Genomic DNA, 20,382 nt, shown 5'->3' with positions numbered 1-20,382 from the left:
TACTGCATCAAACAAATCAAACCGTTGTACTGTAATGAAGTGAAATGAAAATGTGATACTACCTGTGGAGCGAGGCGGAATGTTGACCGGGTTGTTGAAGTTCAATTCGGAAGACGTTGGCTAGCTGTTGGCTAGCTAGCTAGCAGTGACTCCTACGTTAAGGACGACAAATAGCTGGCTAGCTAACCTCGGTAAATTAAGATAATCACTCTAAGTCTACACACTCTAAACTACACAATTACCTTGGATACGAAGACAGCAAAGACAACTATGTAGCTAGCTAACACTACACTAATCGAGTCGTTGAGTGTAATAGTTTCTACAGTGCTAGTGGACGTTAGCTAGCTGCTGTGCTAGTGGACGTTAGCTAGCTGCTGGGCAGAAAGCAGTGTAGACTACGTTGGACGAAGAAATACGATAATTACGCAATTATCTTTGATACAAAGACGGCTATGTAGCTAGCTAAGAAGAAATTGCTAAGATTAGACAAATCAAAACCGTTGTACTATAATGAGATGTAATGAAAAGTTATACTACCTGCGGACCGAAGTGTAGATGCGTGTGTAGATGTGTAGATGCGACCGCCGCTCCAACCCGGAACCGGAAAGCGCCATTACAGTTCCATTACAGTTCCATTACAGTCCGTAGAAACATGTCAAACAATGTATAGAATCAATCTTTAGGATGTTTTTAATATAAATCTTCAATAATGTTCCAACCCCAGAATTCCTTTGTCTTCAGAAATGCAATGGAACGCAGGTCGCTCTCATGTGTGATCTGCTCATGCCACTCTGGAAGAGCCCTGACTCAATTAGCTCTCATTCCCCCCTCCTTCACAGTAGAAGCATCAAACAAGGTTCTAAAGACTGTTGACATCTAGTGGAAACCTTAGGAAGTGCAATATGACCCCATAGACACTGTATTTTTGATAGGCAATGACTCGAAAACTACAAATGTCAGATTTCCCACTTCCTGTGGATTTTTTCTCAGGTTTTTGCCTGCCATATGAGTTCTGTTATACTCACAGACATCATTCAAAACAGTTTTAGAAACTTCAGAGTGTTTTCTATCCAAATCCACTAATAATATGTACATCCTCGCATCTGGGCCTGAGTAGCAGGCAGTTTACTCTGGGTGCGCTTTTCATCCGGTTTTGAATCCATTTTTTTTAAAGGTCCTTGTGCCGTTTGCTTGAGTAATTGTAGATGGGAGTTCCATGCGATCATGACTCTGTATAATACTGTGTGTTGCCGTGAATTCGTTTTGGACATGGGGACTGTGAAGAGATGGTGGCATGTCTTGTGGGGTATGTTGGAGGTAGAAGCTGTTAAGGAGCCTTTTGGACCTAGACTTGGCGCTCCGGTAGCGTTTGTATTAACGGTAGCAGAGAAAACAGTCTATGACTTGTTTGAGCTGAATGTTATTGATTGTGCAGACAATCTTAAATATTCATCACATTTCTCATTAAAACTAGAAGAGAAGCAGTTCATCTCTCTTCAACCCTCAACCAGGAAATACTGGCATGCATTTTGTTAGTTCTGTATGTGCCATTAAGGGCAAGGTGTGCTGCTCTGTCAATATGACTTGACCATGCTAATTGACCGTCCAATGTTATACCTAGGAGTTCAGCTTCCTCAAGTTGCTTAGTGGTCACACTCTTTATACACAACTCCAGTTGTGCTCTTAGGGAATGTTTTACACCAAAGCCAATGATTTTAGTTTTTTAGATATATTTAAGACCAGTTTATTTATTAATCACCCATTCTGATACTGACTGTTTATTTAGAAGTCGTAGTGTGTGGAATCATCCACATGCATGATCATTTTTGCTGTAAAACCAGTGGCAAAAATCATTTGTAAAAATAAAAATTGAACGGTAACGGCCCAAGGAACTGCCCTGAAGGACACCGCACTGTACATATCTGATTTTAAAGAAGCTTTCATTGAAGAACACTCTCTGAGTTCTGTTGGATAATTAACTCTTCAACCATGTGATGGCAGGTCATGTAAAGTCATAGCAAGTAAGTTTCTTCAATAACAATTTATGATCAATTACATCAAAGGATGCACTGAAATATAACACTACAGCTCCAACTATCATCTTATTATCCATGAATTTTAACCAATCGTCTGTCACCTGGCTGTGGCTCGTCAGGAAGTCCATGATCCAGTTGCAGAGGGAGGTGTTCAGTCCCAGGGTCCTTAGCTTAGTGATGAGCATGGAGGGCACTATGGTGTTGAATGCTGAACTGTCGTCAATGAAGAGCATTCTCACATACGTTTTCCTTTTGTCCAGATGGGGAAATCAAATCAAAATTAAATCAAACTTTATTTGTCACATTTGCCGAATACAGCAAGTGTAGACCTTACCATGAAATGCTTACTTACAAGCCCTTAACAAACAGTGCAGTTCAAGAATAGTTAAGAAAATATTTACCAAATAAACTAAAGTAAAAAGTAACCCAATAACATAACAATAACGAGGCTATATACAGGGAGTACCGGTACCGAGTCAGTGTGGGGGGGTACAGGTTAGTTGAGGTCATTTGCACAGGTAGGTAGGGGTGAAGTGACTATGCATAGATAATAAACAGCGAGCAGCAGCTGTGTACAAAACAAATGGAGGAGGGGGAGGGGGGTCAGTGTAAATAGTCCAGTGGCCATTTGAATAAATTGTTCAGCCGTCTTACGGCTTGGGGGTAGAAGTTGTTAAGAAGCCTTTTGGTCCAAGACATGGCGCTCCGGTACCGCTTGTCCTGCGGTAGCAGAGAAAACAGTCTATGACTTGGATGACTCGAGTCTCTATTTTATGGGCTTTCCTCTGACACCGCCTATTATATAGGTCCTGGATGGCAGGAAGCTTGGCCCCAGTGATGTACTGGGCCGTATGCACTACCCTCTGTAGCGCCTTACAGTCAGATTCCGAGCAGTTGCCAAACCAGGCGGTGATGCCACCGGTCAGGATGCTCTCGATGGTGCAGCTTTAGCACTTTTTGAGGATCTGAGGACCCATGCCAAATCTTTTCAGTCTCCTGAGGGGGAAAAGGTTTTGTCGTGCCCTCTTCACGACTGTCTTGGTGTGTTTGGACCATGATAGTTTGTTGGCGATGTGGACACCAAGGAACTTGAAACTCTCGACCCGCTCCACTACAGTCCCATTGATGTTAATGGGGGTCTGTTCGGCCTGCCTTTTCCTGTAGTCCACGATCAGCTCCTTTGTCTTGCTCAATTTGAGGGAGAGGTTGTTATCCTGGCAACACACTGACAGTTCTATGACCTCCTTTGGCCACACAGTTGTGGGTGAACAGGGAGTACAGGAGGGGACTAAGTACACATCCCTGAAGGGCCCTAGTGTTGAAGATCAGCATGGCAGACATGTTGTTGCCTACCCTTACCACCTGGGGGTGGCCTGTCAGGAAGTCTCGGATCCAGTTACAGAGGGAGGTATTTAGTCCCAGGGTCCTTAGCTTACTGATGATCTTCGTGGGCACTATGGTGTTGAACGCTGAGCTGTAGTCAATGAACAGCATTCTCACACAGGTGTTCCTTTTGTCCAGGTGGGAAAGGGCAGTGTGGAGAGCGATTGAGATTGCGTCATCTGTGGGTCTGTTGATGCAGAATGCGAATTGGAGTCGGTCTACGGTATCTGGGAGGATGCTGTTGATGTGAGCCATGACTAGCCTTTGACAGCACTTCATGGCTACCGAGTGCTACGGGACAGTCATCATTTGGGCAGGTTACCTTCGCTTCCTTGGGCACATGGACTATGGTGGTCTGCTTGAAACATGTAGGTATTACAGACTCAGTCAGGGAGAGGTTGAAAATGTCCCTGAAGACATTTGACAGTTGGTCCGCACATGCTTGTAATCCATCCGGCTTTGTGAATGTTGACCTGTTTAAAGGTTTTGTTCACATCGGCTACCGAGAGCGTTATCACACAGTCATCTAGAACAGCTGTTGCTCTCACGCATGCTTCAGTGTTGCTTGCCTGTCATGAGCATAAAATACATTTAGCTTGTCTGGTAGGCTTGTACAACTGGGAAGTTCGCGGCTGGGTTTCCCTTTGTAGTCCGCAATAGTTTTCAAGCCCTGCCACATCCAAAGAGCGTCAGAGCCGGTAGGATTTGATTTTTTAGTACAGATGTTTTCCTTTATGGTTTGTTTGCTGTTCAGTGTTCATTTAACTTCTGAGTTGTTCCACTTTAGTGAAATAGTAATTTAAATTATTGTCAATATCAGGGGCTTCACTTCTTTACCATTAAGTAGTGTTACCTTGGCGTGCTTTCTGCTTCATCTGAGAATACTTATTTTCCACCATAATTTGCAAATAAATTCGTAAAAAATCCTACAATGTGATTTTCTTTTCTCATTTTGTCTGTCATAGTTGAAGGGTACTTATGATGAAAATTACAGGCCTCTCTCATCTTTTTAAGTGGGAGAACTTGCACAATTGGTGGCTGACTAAATACTTTTTTGCCCCACTGTATATGCAGCGGACAAGGGAATCAGCAAGCTCACTTCAATCACACTGTTAAGAAACATCCCTAGTGTTTTGATCTCCCTCATGTAAAAGTACTACTGAATTACTGCACACAACCTATTCATGTGGTAGTAACTATTTAGAAATGTGTAGGGGTTCTGTAGTGAACGTGTAGTTTATGCAGTTGTCAAGATACACAAGTAGAGTTTTGTAGTTTTCAGAAGGAAAATAGTTGTGTTTCCAGAGTGTATTCAGGTAGAGAGTTTTACCACTTGTTTGTTTTGTGAATAAGTAGTCAAAACACTACAGGCAGACTCCACCGATTGTTCAGTAGTCATTAGTAGAGTTTGGCAGCTCGTGGCTGCACTTCCTGTGCTCGTTACCACAGAAGAAGACAAAATGGGAAGTAGTTGGTTGTTGTTAGCTAGCTACTGTTTGACAATCCCAAATGTAATCATTTCCCATCCTTTGTCATCCTGTCTTTCATAACCCTTATTATGCTGGCGCCATCTGTAAGTTTAACTTTCCTTTATGTTTTATGAATTCTGTCATGTCATTGTTTAGCCTTTTATATAACTTGTTACCACATCAAAAAGATTGCTAGCCAAAATGGTCTTAGCCGTTAGCCGTTTTCATAGAGATGTATTGTGTTTAGCCGAGCTGTTTGCTAGCCCCATTGAAATGTTCCAATGTAGCAGTGGAGGCTGCTGAGTGAAGGACAGCTCATAAATAATGGCTGGAAATTAGCGTATGGAATGGCATCAAACACATGGAACGCATGGAACTCATGGAACGCATGGAACACATGGAACTCATGGAACACATGGAACTCATGGAACGCATGGAACACATGGAACACATGGAACTCATGGAACACATGGAACTCATGGACCCCTTGGAACTCATGGACCCCTTGGAACTCATGGAACACATGGAACTCATGGAACACATGGAACTCATGGAACACATGGAACTCATGGAACGCACGTGTGTTTGAATGGAAATGTAGAGTATTTTCATATTAATATACTTACCCATTCTACTGACATCTTTTAACCTGTTGCCAAGGAGGCCCTCGACATAAGAAGACTGGAGGCCATTGTTGGTAAGATTAACATTGTTTATCAAATGTTTTTCTGTGTTGTCTTACAGTGCATTCGGAAAGTATTCAGACCCCTTGACTTTTTCCACATTTTGTTACGTTACAGCCTTATTCTAAAATCAATTAAATTATTTATTTTTCTCATCAATCTACACACAATACCACATAATGACATCACAATACCCCATAATGACATCACAATACCCCATAATCGTAAACACAGGTTTTCAGAAATGTTTGCAAATGTGTGTATATATATATATATATATATTTATTTATTTATTTATATATATTTATTTATATATATACAATACCTTACTTACATAAGTATTCAGACCTTTTTCTATGAAACTTGAAATTGAGCTCAGGTGCATCCTGTTTCCATTGATCACCCTTGAGATGTTTCTACAACTTGTTTGGAGTACACCTGTGGTAAATGAAATTGATTGGACATGATTTGGAAAGGCACACACTTGTCTCATTAGGTCAACCTTTTTTAAATTAACATACACACAGTTTCATGGTCTAAACTTTATTAATACTCACAGTAATCATTCACTAAACAGGATACAAAACAAACTACAGTTTACCTTGAAACATGTTACATTTTAACAGAATCCGTCAGATGAAGGAATTGTCCATAGAGCTCCGAGACAGGATTGTGTCGAGGCACAGATCTGGGGAAGGGTACAAAAACAATTCTGCAATAATTGAAGGTCCCCAAGAACACGGTGGCCTCCAAACTTCTTCCATTTAAGAATGATGGAACCACCAAGACTCTTCCTAGAGCCGGCCGCCCGGCCAAAGTGAGCAATCGGGGGCGAAGGTCCTTGGTCAGGGATGTGACCAAGAACCCAATGGTCACTCTGACAGAACTTCAGATATGGGAGAACCTTCCAGAAGGACAATCATCTCTGCAGCACCACCAATCATGCCTTTATGGTAGAGTGGCCAGACGGAAGACACTCCTCAGTAAAATGCACATGGCAGCCCGCTTGGAGTTTGCCAAAATTCACCTAAAGGACTCTGAGACCATGAGAAACAAGATTCTCTGGTCTGATGAAACCAAGATGGAAATCTTTGGCCTGAATGCCAAGCGTCACACCTGGAGGAAACCTGGCACCAACCTGGCACCATGCCTAAGGATGGTGGTGGCAGCATCATGTTGTGGGGATGTTTTTCACCGGCAGGGACTGGGAGACTAGTCAGGATCAAGGGAAAGATTAATGGAGAAAAGTACAGAGAGATCCTTGATGAAAACCTGCTCCAGAGCGCTCAGGACCCCAGACTGGGGGTGAAGGTTCACCTTCCAACAGGACAACGACCCTAAGCACACAGCCAAGACAACACAAGAGTGGCTTCGGGACAAGACTCTGAATGTCCTTGAGTGGCCCACCCAGAGCCCGGACTTGAACCCGATCGAATATCTCTTGAGACACCTGAAAATAGCTGTGCAGTGACGCTCTCCATCCAACCTGACAGAGAGTGAGAGGATTTGTAGAGAAGAATGAGACAAACTCCCCAAATACAGGTGTGTCAAGCTTGTAGCATCTTAGCCAAGAAGACTCCTGGCTGTGATCACTGCCAAAGGTGCTTCAACAAAGTACTGAGTAAAGGGTCTGAATACTTACGTAAATGTGATAAATTAGCAATAATGTATAAAAACCTGTTTTGGATTTGTCATTATGGGGTATTGTGATGTCATTATGGGGTATTGTGACGCCATTATGGGGTGTTGTGATGTCATTATGGGGTATTGTGATGTCATTATGGGGTATTGTGTGTAGATTGATGAATTAAAAACATAACAATTTTTAGAATAAGGATGTAACGTAACAAAAGTCAAGAGTTCTGAATACTTTCCAAACGCACTTTGAACTTTGTTAGCAGATGATTGCTATGGCTTTTAATTGGTTGTCTCTTGTGCTCGTCTTTATTTTCTAAAAGGTTACGAGTTGGAAGAGGATCTGAAGATAGTTAAGTCAAAGCTGAATGAAGACAAGGCCTCAAATGGATTTAAAAAAAAATGTTGTAATGAATGAATGTATTAAATGTAATCAAGTAAATAAAAACAATTGCAATTAAGTTTGTGGAAGTTTATTTCTTGTGTGATATGAACATGTAGGAATTGATTGTGATACAGTGGTAATGCGTAGGCATGACCAATATTAATTAATAATATTAATACATTCAATAGTAAAACATGTAGGAATTGAGTTAAGTTTTAAGTAGTTGACACCCAAACGCTCGGTAAGGAAGAATGATGTAGGGATTGAAATAGGATATATGTAGTTTTTGTGATACCATTTGTGATACGTCCCAATGTATCACCCATTACCACTTTAATGAATAACGTTACATAAAACACCACCGGTTTCCTACACATCTCAATAGCAATCCAGTAGTAGAAACCTTGTTAGTTTTCTGTAGATCTTGTGTAGTAATTCAGTAGTACTTTTTCCCATGAGGGGCTCTAAATCTCTGACTCCGTGACCCTAGGTCCTGCAGGGATTGGCTGATGCAGATCGTGCCGGTGACGCGCGTGGACTTCACCTCCGTGTTGCCACGGTTCCTGTCTCTCTATGTGATGTCATTCCTGACCCCTCGTGACCTCTGCTCTGCCGCACAGGTCAGCTGGCATTGGAGGGTCCTGGCTGAACAGGTGAGGGGTTAGAGGTCAGGGCTCGTTTTCTCTCCGTCACTCCTTCCTCTCTCTCTCTCTCTATTCCTCTTTCTCTCTACTGTGTGTGAGGTTAACCGACCTCTATACCCCCCCCCACACACACACACACACACTTCCTCTCTCTCTCTATTCCTCTTTCTCCCTTTAGTACTGGTGAGGTTAACCGACCTCTATACCCCCCCACACACACACACACACACCTCTCTCCGTAGGACTGTCTGTGGTCGGTGAGGTGTGTGCGCCTGGGCTGGTTCCTGCCCTATAATCCAGGGGACAGAGAGTATGGTGGGTGGAAGAGCCACTATGTGTCCTGTGTGTCCACTCTGGACTGGCTGACACCCAGAGAGGCAGCACAAACGTACGGCACCCTCAACATGCCCTGCTCTGGAGAGAGGGAGGAGGAGGAGGAGAGACGCAGGGAGAGGAGGATCAGACAAACCATCCGGGAGAGAGTGGAGGAGCAGAAGAGTGAGTGAGAGGACGAGAGGAGAGGAGAGAAGAGAGAGGAGAGAGTTGAGGAGAGAAGAGGAGAGAGTTGAGTTGAGAAGAGAAGAGAGTGGAGGAGCAGAAGAGTGAGTGAGAGGAGGAGAGAAGAGTGGAGGAGAGAGTTGAGGAGAGGAGAGAAGAGAGTGGAGGAGAGGGAGGAGGAGGAGGAGAGATGCAGGGAGAGGAGGATCAGACAAACCATCCGGGAGAGAGTGGAGGAGCAGAAAAGTGAGTGAGAGGAGGAGAGGAGAGAGTGGAGGAGAGGAGAGAGTTGAGTTGAGGAGAGAGTTGAGGAGAGGAGAGAGTTGAGTTGAGGAGAGAGTGGAGGAGAGGAGAGAGGGAGGAGGAGGAGGAGAGATGCAGGGAGAGGAGGATCAGACAAACCATCCGGGAGAGAGTGGAGGAGCAGAAAAGTGAGTGAGAGGAGGAGTGGAGGAGAGGAGAGAGTGGAGGAGAGGAGAGAGTGGAGGAGAGGAGAGAGTTGAGGAGAGGAGAGAGTTGAGTTGAGGAGAGAGTGGAGGAGAGGAGAGAGGGAGGAGGAGAGATGCAGGGAGAGGAGGATCAGACAAACCATCCGGGAGAGAGTGGTGGAGCAGAAGAGTCAGTGAGAGGAGGAGAGGAGGAGAGTTGACGAGAGTGGAGGAGAGGAGAGAGTGGAGGAGAGGAGTGGAGGAGAGAGTTGTGGAGGAGAGGAGGAGAGAGTTGAGGAGAGGAGAAGAGTGGAGGACAGGAGAGAGTGGAGGAGAGAAGAGAGTGGAGGAGAGAAGAGAGTGGAGGACAGGAGAGAGGAGAGTGAAGGAGAGAGTGGAGGACAGGAGAGAGTTGAGAAGAGTGGAGGAGAGGAGAGAGTTGAGTGGAGGAGAGGAGAGGAGAGAAGAGAGTGGAGGAGAGTGGAGGACAGGAGAGAGTGGAGGACAGGAGAGAGGGAGAGAGTGGAGGAGAGGAGAGAGTGGAGAGATTGGAGGATGAGAGTGGAGGAGAGGAGGAGCAGAAGAGTGACTGAGAGGACCTCTTCAAGGAATACCTAGGATAGGATAAAGTAATCCTTCTCACCCCCCTTAAATGATCTAGATGCACTATTGTAAAGTGGCTGTTCCACTGGATGTCAGAAGGTGAATTCACCAATTTGTAAGTCGCTCTCTGGATAAGAGCGTCTGCTAAATGACTTAAATGTAAATGTAATGACAAGAGGAGAGAGAGGAGGAGAGGGGTAGAGGAGGAGAGGAGCAGAAGGGGGAGGAGAGGGGTAGAGGAGGAGATGGGTAGAGGAGGAGAGATGTAGAGGAGGAGAGGAGCAGAAGGGGGAGGAGAGGGGTAGAGGAGGAGAGGTGTAGAGGAGGAGAGATGTAGAGGAGGAGAGGAGCAGAAGGGGGAGGAGAGGGGTAGAGGAGGAGAGGTGTAGAGGAGGAGAGGAGCAGAAGGGGGAGGAGAGGATCAGTTATGTGGTGCTGTATAACCCAGCTGGTAGAGCATGAGGCCTGGATAGTGGCTTTGGATAGAAGCATCTCTATTACTGTGTTGGATTAGATACAGAGTTGGTGATGATATCTCCTTTCTCTGTGTTCTCCCCAGGAGCTTCTCTGGCCTCCAGACCAGCCTGGAGGAGCAACAGCAACAGACCAGGGGGAATAGTGGTCAGCCGTCCCCAGGGAGAGAGGCTGGTGCCTGGGAGAACGAGGAGCGTTCAGCCCTCTCCCTCCTGGTTGTCAGACAGGACGGGACGTGTCTGTTTAACCCCTGACGTCAGCCTTAACTTGACCCCCACTCTGACCCTGGAGAAGAGCCAGCTCTCCAGCCATGTGAGGTCCCAGGCCATGGGGTGAGAGGCCGTGCCCAACCATAGATATAGACCTCACCTGTTTGGTTCATGGGACAGTGTGTGTTTTTTGTTGTATTTATGTCACCTTTATTTAACCAGGTAGACCAGATCACCTTTATTTAACCAGGTAGACCAGATCACCTTTATTTAACCAGGTAGACCAGATCACCTTTATTTAACCAGGTAGACCAGATCACCTTTATTTAACCAGGTAGACCAGATCACCTTTATTTAACCAGGTAGACCAGATCACCTTTATTTAATCAGGTAGACCAGATCACCTTTATTTAACCAGGTAGACCAGATCACCTTTATTTAACCAGGTAGACCAGATCACCTTTATTTAACCAGGTAGACCAGATCACCTTTATTTAACCAGGTAGACCAGATCACCTTTATTTAACCAGGTAGACCAGATCACCTTTATTTAACCAGGTAGACCAGATCACCTTTATTTAACCAGGTAGACCAGATCACCTTTATTTAACCAGGTAGACCAGATCACCTTTATTTAACCAGGTAGACCAGATCACCTTTATTTAACCAGGTAGACCAGTTGAGAACAAGTTCTCATTTACAACTGCGACCTGACCAAGATAAAGCCAAGCAGTTCGACACCAACAACACAGAGTTACACATGGAATAAACAAACATACAATCAATACAATCAGTAGAACAAAAGTGTATAAACAGTGAGTGCAAATGAGGTGAGATAAGGGAGGTAAAGGCAAAAACTAGGCCATGTTGGCGAAGTAAATACAATATAGCAATTTAACACTTGCGTGATAGATGTACAGGGGATGAATGTGCTAGTAGAGATACTGGGGTGCAAAGGAGCAAGATAAATAAATAAATACAGTATGGGGATGAGGGAGTTGGATGGGCTATTTACAGATGGGCTATGTACAGGTGCAGTGATCTGTGAGCTGCTCTGACAGCTGGTGCTTGAAGCTAGTGAGGGAGATGAGTCTCCAGCTTCAGGGATTTTTGCAGTTCGTTCCAGTCATTGGCAGCAGAGAACTGGAAGGAGAGGCGGCCAAAGGAGGATTTGGCTTTGGGGTGACCAGGGAAATATACCTGCTGCAAATATACCTGCTATGTAGTGTGTGTGTGTGTGTGTGTGTGTGTGTGTGTGTGTGTGTGTGTGTGTGCATATAATGTGTGGGTGGGTGGGTGTGTGTTTGGTTCATGGCCAGTATATATAAGGTGTGTGTTTGGTTCATGGCCAGTATATATAACGTGTGTGTTTGGTTCATGGCCAGTATATATAAGGTGTGTGTTTGGTTCATGACCAGTATATATAAGGTGTGTGTTTGGTTCATGGCCAGTATATATAAGGTGTGTGTTTGGTACTGTACGGTTTCAGGGACAGTGTGAACAGAAGAGGTTGGCCCACTTCCACCAGTAGCAGACCCAGAGCCTCTTCCTCTCTCTCTCCTTCACCATCTCTTCTGCTGCTGCTGTCCAACAGGATACCTGCCTACGAGGTGAGACATTTAGAGCAGGGAGAGTCAATTACTTACAGGATTCAGGTCAATTACATTTTAATTACAGTCAATTCAGAAAGTAAACCAAATTCCAAATGTTCCTAATTAAAAAGCATTGACAAGAATTGGAATGATTTCTCTTCTCTCCTCTCCTAGTTGGTTCTGTGTGGTGTGAGAGTAGGAGTGGTGGTGGTTCTATACGACCACAGAGGGACCCTCCAGGCTCTGTTATCCCAGGCAGAGAGGCTCTGGGTGGGCAGCGAGCTCAGAGACTTGGGGTGCTGGCTCCTGGAGGTACGGAGGAGATCACTCTGCTGCAAGGTGAGGATGGAACACTGGGTCAGGGATTATAGTTCACTGAAGGTCATAGTCACTGCTTGACCTTTGACCTCTCTTTGACCCCAGGCTACGAGGTGACAGAGAGGAGTGTGCTGACCCCGGACTACAGGGAATTCTGGGAGAAGCTGTGTGGCTGGGTCGTTCTACCTGAGGAGGGAGGAGGGTTGGACATCTTCTGTCCCCTCGCAGCGTCTGGTGTGTAGATCGAGAGAATGGTTTATTTTCAAATTCAGAAATGGCGACATTACATGGTATCAATAGCAGCTAACACAATACAAAATGCATACATCCAGACAATAAAATCTACAAATCAGTCACTCAGTCACTCAGTCACTCAGGCACTCAGTCTCTCTGTGTCTCTCTCTCTCTCTTCACCTCTCCCTCCCCCCCTCTCTCTCTCACCTTCTCACCTCCCCCCCTCTCTCTCTTCACCTCCCCTCCCCCCCCTCTCTCTTCACCTCCCTCCCTCCCCCTCTCTCTCTTCACCTCTCCTTCCCCCTCTCTCTCTTCACCTCCTCCCTCCCCCCTCTCTCTTCACCTCCCCTCCCCCTCTCTCTCTTCACCTCTCCTTCCCCCTCTCTCTCTTCACCTCTCCTCCCCCTCTCTCTCTTCACCTCTCCCCTCTCCCCCTCTCCCTTCACCTCTCCCCCCTCTCTCCCCCTCTCTCAGCCAGAGGAGTGCTGCTGGTCCAGTCTCTGTCTACTCTGACAGGGCTAGAGGTCTCAGCTCCTACTGGGATGGCCACCGGATGCTTCCAGAACAGTGAGTGAGGGAGGAAGGGATGCTTCCAGAACAGTGAGGAAGGGATGCTTCTAGAACAGTGAGTGAGGGAGGAAGGGATGCTTCTAGAACAGTGAGTGAGTGAGGGAGGAAGGGATGCTTCTAGAACAGTGAGTGAGGGAGGAAGGGATGCTTCTAGAACAGTGAGTGAGTGAGGGAGGAAGGGATGCTTCTAGAACAGTGAGTGAGGGAGGAAGGGATGCTTCTAGAACAGTGAGTGAGTGAGGGAGGAAGGGATGCTTCTAGAACAGTGAGTGAGGGAGGAAGGGATGCTTCTAGAACAGGGAGTCAGGGATGCTTCTAGAACAGGGAGGAAGGGATGCTTCTAGAACAGTGAGTCAGGGAGGAAGGGATGCTTCTAGAACAGTGAGTCAGGAGGAAGGGATGCTTCTAGAACAGTGAGTGAGGGAGGAAGGGATGCTTCTAGAACAGGGAGTCAGGGAGGAAGGGATGCTTCTAGAACAGGGAGTCAGGGATGCTTCTAGAACAGGGAGTGAGGGAGGAAGGGATGCTTCTAGAACAGTGAGTCAGGGAGGAAGGGATGCTTCTAGAACAGGGAGTCAGGGAGGAAGGGATGCTTCTAGAACAGGGAGGAAGGGATGCTTCTAGAACAGTGAGTCAGGGAGGAAGGGATGCTTCTAGAACAGGGAGTCAGGGAGGAAGGGATGCTTCTAGAACAGTGAGTCAGGGAGGAAGGGATGCTTCTAGAACAGGGAGTCAGGGATGCTTCTAGAACAGGGAGTGAGGGAGGAAGGGATGCTTCTAGAACAGTGAGTCAGGGAGGAAGGGATGCTTCTAGAACAGGGAGTGAGGGAGGAAGGGATGCTTCTAGAACAGTGAGTGAGGGAGGAAGGGATGCTTCTAGAACAGTGAGTCAGGGAGGAAGGGATGCTTCTAGAACAGGGAGTCAGGGAGGAAGGGATGCTTCTAGAACAGGGAGTGAGGGAGGAAGGGATGCTTCTAGAACAGTGAGTGAGGAGGAAGGGATGCTTCTAGAACAGGGAGTGAGGGAGGAAGGGATGCTTCTAGAACAGTGAGTGAGGAGGAAGGGATGCTTCTAGAACAGGGAGTCAGGGAGGAAGGGATGCTTCTAGAACAGTGAGTCAGGAGGAAGGGATGCTTCCAGAACAGTGAGTCAAGGAGGAAGGGATGCTTCTAGAACAGTGAGTCAGGGAGGAAGGGATGCTTCTAGAACAGTGAGTCAGGGAGGAAGGGATGCTTCTAGAACAGGGAGTCAGGGAGGAAGGGATGCTTCTAGAACAGTGAGTCAGGAGGAAGGGATGCTTCCAGAACAGTGAGTCAAGGAGGAAGGGATGCTTCTAGAACAGTGAGTCAGGGAGGAAGGGATGCTTCTAGAACAGTGAGTCAAGGAGGAAGGGATGCTTCTAGAACAGTGAGTCAGGAGGAAGGGATGCTTCTAGAACAGGGAGTCAGGGAGGAAGGGATGCTTCTAGAACAGTGAGTCAGGAGGAAGGGATGCTTCCAGAACAGTGAGTCAAGGAGGAAGGGATGCTTCTAGAACAGTGAGTCAGGGAGGAAGGGATGCTTCTAGAACAGGGAGTCAGGGAGGAAGGGATGCTTCTAGAACAGTGAGTCAGGGAGGAAGGGATGCTTCTAGAACAGTGAGTCAGGGAGGAAGGGATGCTTCTAGAACAGTGAGTGAGGGAGGAAGGGATGCTTCTAGAACAGGGAGTCAGGGAGGAAGGGATGCTTCTAGAACAGTGAGTCAGGAGGAAGGGATGCTTCCAGAACAGTGAGTCAAGGAGGAAGGGATGCTTCTAGAACAGTGAGTCAGGGAGGAAGGGATGCTTCTAGAACAGTGAGTCAAGGAGGAAGGGATGCTTCTAGAACAGTGAGTCAGGAGGAAGGGATGCTTCTAGAACAGTGAGTCAGGGAGGAAGGGATGCTTCTAGAACAGTGAGTCAGGGAGGAAGGGATGCTTCTAGAACAGGGAGGAAGGGATGCTTCTAGAACAGGGAGGAAGGGATGCTTCTAGAACAGTGAGTCAGGGAGGAAGGGATGCTTCCAGAACAGGGAGTCAGGGAGGAAGGGATGCTTCTAGAACAGGGAGTCAGGAGGAAGGGATGCTTCCAGAACAGGGAGTCAAGGAGGAAGGGATGCTTCTAGAACAGGGAGTCAAGGAGGAAGGGATGCTTCTAGAACAGTGAGTCAAGGAGGAAGGGATGCTTCTAGAACAGGGAGTCAAGGAGGAAGGGATGCTTCTAGAACAGTGAGTCAAGGAGGAAGGGATGCTTCTAGAACAGGGAGTCAAGGAGGAAGGGATGCTTCTAGAACAGGGAGTCAGGAGGAAGGATGCTTCCAGAACAGGGAGTCAAGGAGGAAGGGATGCTTCTAGAACAGGGAGTCAAGGAGGAAGGGATGCTTCTAGAACAGTGAGTCAAGGAGGAAGGGATGCTTCTAGAACAGGGAGTCAAGGAGGAAGGGATGCTTCTAGAACAGGGAGTCAGGAGGAAGGGATGCTTCCAGAACAGGGAGTCAAGGAGGAAGGGATGCTTCTAGAACAGGGAGTCAAGGAGGAAGGGATGCTTCCAGAACAGTGAGTCAGGGAGGAAGGGATGCTTCTAGAACATTGAGTCAGGGAGGAAGGGATGCTTCCAGAACAGTGAGTCAGGGAGGAAGGGATGCTTCTAGAACGGTGAGTCAGGGAGGAAGGGATGCTTCTAGAACGGTGTGTCAGGGAGGAAGGGATGCTTCCAGAACAGTGAGTCAGGGAGGAAGGGATGCTTCTAGAACAGTGAGTCAGGAGGAAGGGATGCTTCTAGAACAGTAAATCAGGGAGGAAGGAATGCTTCTAGAACAGTGAGTCAGGGAGGAAGGGATGCTTCCAGAACAGTGAGTCAGGGAGGAAGGGATGCTTCTAGAACAGTGAGTCAGGGAGGAAGGGATGCTTCCAGAACAGTGAGTCAGGGAGGAAGGGATGCTTCTAGAACATTGAGTCAGGAGGAAGGGATGCTTCTAGAACAGTGAGTCAGGAGGAAGGGATGCTTCTAGAACAGTGAGTGAGGGAGGAAGGGATGCTTCTAGAACAGTGAGTGAGGGAGGAAGGGATGCTTCTAGAACAGGGAGTCAGGGATGCTTCTAGAACAGTGAGTCAGGGAGGAAGGGATGCTTCTAGAACAGGGAGTCAAGGAGGAAGGGATGCTTCCAGAACAGGGAGTCAGGGAGGAAGGGATGCTTCTAGAACATTGAGTCAGGGAGGAAGGGATGCTTCCAGAACAGTGAGTCAGGGAGGAAGGGATGCTTCTAGAACGGTGAGTCAGGGAGGAAGGGATGCTTCTAGAACGGTGTGTCAGGGAGGAAGGGATGCTTCCAGAACAGTGAGTCAGGGAGGAAGGGATGCTTCTAGAACAGTAAATCAGGGCGGAAGGGATGCTTCTAGAACAGTGAGTCAGGGAGGAAGGGATGCTTCCAGAACAGTGAGTCAGGGAGGAAGGGATGCTTCTAGAACAGTGAGTCAGGGAGGAAGGGATGCTTCTAGAACAGTGAGTCAAGGAGGAAGGGATGCTTCTAGAACAGTGAGTCAAGGAGGAAGGGATGCTTCTAGAACAGTGAGTGAGGGAGGAAGGGATGCTTCTAGAACAGGGAGTCAGGGAGGAAGGGATGCTTCTAGAACAGGGAGTCAGGGATGCTTCTAGAACAGTGAGTCAGGGAGGAAGGGATGCTTCTAGAACAGGGAGTCAAGGAGGAAGGGATGCTTCCAGAACAGGGAGTCAGGGAGGAAGGGATGCTTCTAGAACATTGAGTCAGGGAGGAAGGGATGCTTCCAGAACAGTGAGTCAGGGAGGAAGGGATGCTTCTAGAACGGTGAGTCAGGGAGGAAGGGATGCTTCTAGAACGGTGTGTCAGGGAGGAAGGGATGCTTCCAGAACAGTGAGTCAGGGAGGAAGGGATGCTTCTAGAACAGTGAGTCAGGAGGAAGGGATGCTTCTAGAACAGTAAATCAGGGAGGAAGGGATGCTTCTAGAACAGTGAGTCAGGGAGGAAGGGATGCTTCCAGAACAGTGAGTCAGGGAGGAAGGGATGCTTCTAGAACAGTGAGTCAGGGAGGAAGGGATGCTTCCAGAACAGTGAGTCAGGGAGGAAGGGATGCTTCTAGAACATTGAGTCAGGGAGGAAGGGATGCTTCCAGAACAGTGAGTCAGGGAGGAAGGGATGCTTCTAGAACGGTGAGTCAGGGAGGAAGGGATGTTTCTAGAACGGTGTGTCAGGGAGGAAGGGATGCTTCCAGAACAGTGAGTCAGGGAGGAAGGGATGCTTCTAGAACAGTGAGTCAGGAGGAAGGGATGCTTCTAGAACAGTAAATCAGGGAGGAAGGGATGCTTCTAGAACAGTGAGTCAGGGAGGAAGGGATGCTTCCAGAACAGTGAGTCAGGGAGGAAGGGATGCTTCTAGAACAGTGAGTCAGGGAGAAAGGGATGCTTCTAGAACAGGGAGGAAGGGAGGAAGGGATGCTTCTAGAACAGTGAGTCAGGAGGAAGGGATGCTTCTAGAACAGTGAGTCAGGGAGGAAGGGATGCTTCTAGAACAGGGAGGAAGGGAGGAAGGGATGCTTCTAGAACAGTGAGTCAGGAGGAAGGGATGCTTCTAGAACAGGGAGGAAGGGATTCTTCCAGAACAGTGAGTCAGGGAGGAAGGGATGCTTCCAGAACAGTGAGTGAGTGAGGGAGGAAGGGATGCTTCTAGAACAGTGAGTCAGGGAGGAAGGGATGCTTCTAGAACAGTGAGTGAGGAAGGAAGCCCTGACCTAACCTAGCAAGTTATTGTATATCAAGTTTGAACATCTATTGACCATGTTTAATAGAGGCCAATTCGAGTAAAGGCTCTCACCCCTCTTCTCTCTTTCTCTCTCCTCCTCCTTCCAGTCCTGAGTGAGTGGTCATGTAGCAGTGGTGACTGGACCGGGGTTAGCGGTGTGTGTGCGTCCCCCCCCGCCCAGCGCTACGTGTGTGAGGGTGTGTTACAGGGATGGAGCTGGCAGACCCAGTGGCTGGAGGAGGCTCTAGGAGCCCTGAGGGACCATCTGGGGCCACAACTACCACGACTGAGTCTGGACACCAGGGGACGAGTACTGGGTACGAAAAACACCCACACACACACACACACCCAAGGTCAGTTTCTGTGGGACTCTGGTCCCAGGTCAGTTTCTATGTGTGATCTGTTCCTAGGTCAGTTTCTATGGGAGGCGTTAGCTCTAGATCATCTGAGTGTCTCTAAGGAGGTGACTGTAGCTCTGACTGAGGGTCTCACAGCACTGGCAGCAGAGGAGGTGAGTTCTGCAAACACATCCTTCAAATGGCTTTTTAAAATTATTCTTTGACCTATCCTCTCTCTTTCTCTCTCTCTCTGTCTCTCTCTCTGTCTCTCTCTCTGTCTCTGTCTCTGTCTCTCTCTCTCTCTCTCTCTCTCTCTCTCTCTCTCTCTCTCTCTCTCTCTCTGTCTCTGTCTCTCTCTCTGTCTCTGTCTCTCTCTCTCTTGCTCTCTCTCTGTCTCCCTCTCTCTCGCTCTCTGTCTCTCTCTCTCTCTCTCTCTCTGTCTCTCTCTCTGTCTCTGTCTCTCTCTCTCTCTCTCTCTCTGTCTCTCTCTCTCAATTCAATTCAATTCAAGGGGCTTTATTGGCATGGGAAACATGTGTTAACATTGCCAAAGCAAGTAAGGTATATAATATATAAAGTGAAATAAACAATAAAAATTAACAGTAGACATCACACATACAGAAGTTTCAAAACAATAAAGACATTTCAAATGTCATATTATATATATATACAGTGTTTTTACAATGTGCAAATGGTAAAGGACACAAGATAAAATAAATAAGCATAGATATGTGTTGTATTTACAATGGTGCGTGTTCTTCACTGGTTGCCCTTTTCTCGTGGCAACAGGTCACAAATCTTGCTGCTCTGATGGCACACTGTGGAATTTCACCCAGTAGATATGGGAGTTTTTTCAAAATTGGATTTGTTTTCGAATTCTTTGTGGATCTGTGTAATCTGAGGGAAATATGTCTCTCTAATATGGTCATACATTGGGCAGGAGGTTAGGAAGTGCAGCTCAGTTTCCACCTCATTTTGTGGGCAGTGAGCACATAGCCTGTCTTCTCTTGAGAGCCATGTCTGCCTACGGCGGCCTTTCTCAATAGCAAGGCTATGCTCGCTGAGTCTGTACATAGTCAAAGCTTTCCTTAATTTTGGGTCAGTCACAGTGGTCAGGTATTCTGCCGCTGTGTACTCTGTGTAGGGCCAAATAGCATTCTAGTTTGCTCTGTTTTTTTGTTAATTCTTTCCAATGTGTCAAGTAATTATCTTTTTGTTTTCTCATGATTTGGTTGGGTCTAATTGTGCTGCTGTCATGGGGCTCTGTAGGGTGTGTTTGTGAACAGAGCCCCAGGACCAGCTTGCTTAAGGAACTCTTCTCCAGGTTCATCTCTCTGTAGGTGATGGCTTTGTTGTGGAAGGTTTGGGAATCGCTTCCTTTTAGGTGGTTATAGAATTTAACTGCTCTTTTCTGGATTTTGATAATTAGTGGGTATCGGCCTAATTCTGCTCTGCATGCATTATTTGGTGTTCTACGTTGTACACTGAGGATATTTTTGCAGAATTCTGCGTGCAGAGTCTCAATTTGGTGTTTGTCCCATTTTGTGAAGTCTTGGTTGGTGAGCGGACCCCAGACCTCACAACCATAAAGGGCAATGGGCTCTATGACTGATTCAAGTATTTTTAGCCAAATCCTAATTGGTATGTTGAAATTTATGTTCCTTTGATGGCATAGAATGCCCTTCTTGCCTTGTCTCTCAGATCGTTCACAGCTTTGTGGAAGTTACCTGTGGCGCTGATGTTTAGGCCAAGGTATGTATAGTTTTTTGTGTGCTCTAGGGCAACAGTGTCTAGATGGAATTTGTATTTGTGGTCCTGGTGACTGGACCTTTTTGGAACACCATAATTTTGGTCTTACTGAGATTTACTGTCAGGGCCCAGGTCTGACAGAATCTGTGCATAAGATCTAGGTGCTGCTGTAGGCCCTCCTTGGTTGGTGACAGAAGCACCAGATCATCAGCAAACAGCAGACATTTGACTTCAGATTCTAGTAGGGTGAGGCCGGGTGCTGCAGACTTTTCTAGTGCCCGCGCCAGTTCGTTGATATATATGTTGAAGAGGGTGGGGCTTAAGCTGCATCCCTGTCTAACCC

At 46.8% G+C, this 20,382-nt stretch overlaps 1 pseudogene; it reads left to right on the top strand.

The window, feature by feature from the left end:
* The first annotated feature begins 5,249 nt into the window (after positions 1 to 5,249).
* Positions 5,250 to 20,382, top strand: part of LOC135533702 (epithelial cell-transforming sequence 2 oncogene-like) — a 34,810-nt pseudogene continuing 19,677 nt past the window's right edge.

Source organism: Oncorhynchus masou, unplaced genomic scaffold (genome assembly GCF_036934945.1).
Source record: "Oncorhynchus masou masou isolate Uvic2021 unplaced genomic scaffold, UVic_Omas_1.1 unplaced_scaffold_2604, whole genome shotgun sequence".
In the NCBI taxonomy this organism is placed as follows: Eukaryota; Metazoa; Chordata; class Actinopteri; order Salmoniformes; family Salmonidae; genus Oncorhynchus; species Oncorhynchus masou.
Note: the sequence above shows the minus strand (reverse complement) of the source record. Positions and strands in the feature narration are given on the sequence as shown.